Here is a 1,459-nt window from a genome sequence, read left to right as displayed (position 1 = left end):
CCCAGGGGGACACCGTGAGGCTCTGTCTCAAAAAAAAAAAAATTAACAAAAATAATATAAAACTCATATCCTGGCAAAATAGCCACATGGCAACAGAAAGCTGTATATTTCCTTCTCGTTCTCCTGCCATTCCCTAGCTTGTCATGCATTCTTTCCAAAAATTGGGACATTTTAAAAATGCCACGGGATGCAGGACAAATTGTTAAAAAGCGGGATGTCTGGTCACCTTATTCTCCATGACACTGCTTCTCCATGAGACCATAACAGCAACACTGGCATTGTGGCAGGCACCTATAGTCCCAGCTACTCGGGAGGCGGAGGCAAAAGAATTGCTTAAGCCCAGGAGTTGGAGGTTGCTGTGAGCTGTGTGATGCCACAGCATTCTACTGAGAGTGATAAATAAGTCTCTGTCTCTACCAAAAAAATACAAAATAAAAAAAAGGAAGTATTATAGGAATTCTGAACACAAATAAATATGAAACCTGGATCCTTTAACAATAGTTTTGTACTATATGCCACAGAATTTTTTTTTTTTTTTTGAAACAGAGTCTCACTTTGTTGCCTTTAGTACAGTGCCCTGGCGTCATAGCTCACAGCAACCTCAAACTCAGGCTCAAGCAATTCTCTTGCCTCAGCCTCCCAAGTAGCTGGGACTACAGGTGCCCACCACAACGCCCAGCTATTTTCAAGATGAGGTCTCTCTCTGGCTCAGGCTCGTCTTAAACCCATGAGTTCAGGCAATCCACCTGCCTTGGCCTATCAAATGCTCAGATTACAGGTGTGAGCCACTGCACTCAGCCCTGTGCCACAGAATTCTAATCTACCTCTTTAGTCATTATGGAAAGGAAGCAAATACAAGGACCATGGGCTAGGTGCAATGGTTCATGCCTATAATCTCAGCACTTTGGAAGGCTGAGGGGGAGGATTGGTTGAGGCCAAGAGTTTAAGACCAGCCTGGGAGAAATAAATTTTTAAAAATTAGCTAGGGGTGGTGATGCACATCTGTAGCCCTAGCTACTTAGGAGGCTGAGGCAAGAGGAGTACTTAAACCTAGGAGTCTGAGGCTACAGTGAGGTATGATTGTGCCACTGCACTCCAGCCTAGGGTGACCGAATAAGACCCTCTCTCCTAAAAACAAAAACAAAAAACAAAAAAACCCTAAAAACTTAAAAAAGAGGAATAGAACCAGAGAGAAATGTGGATATCACTGAAGGATAGGCAAAATGAAGGTGTTTAATGGAACTGCCATTTCCAACCCAACAGAGCCCAAATTTCTGTGATAAGAACAGGGAAAAGAAATTTAACTAGTTTCTTTCTCTTTTTCTCTCTCTTTTTTTTAAAAGACAGAGTCTGACTTTCTCATCCCCAGTAGAGTGCCATGGTGTCACAGCTCACAGTAACCTCCAACTCTTGGGCTTAGGCGATTCTCTTGCCTCAGCCTCCCAAGTAGCTGGGACTA

This window comes from Otolemur garnettii, unplaced genomic scaffold (genome assembly GCF_000181295.1).
Source record: "Otolemur garnettii isolate 467f Iridium unplaced genomic scaffold, OtoGar3 scaffold00100, whole genome shotgun sequence".
Lineage (NCBI taxonomy): Eukaryota > Metazoa > Chordata > Mammalia > Primates > Galagidae > Otolemur > Otolemur garnettii.
Note: the sequence above shows the minus strand (reverse complement) of the source record.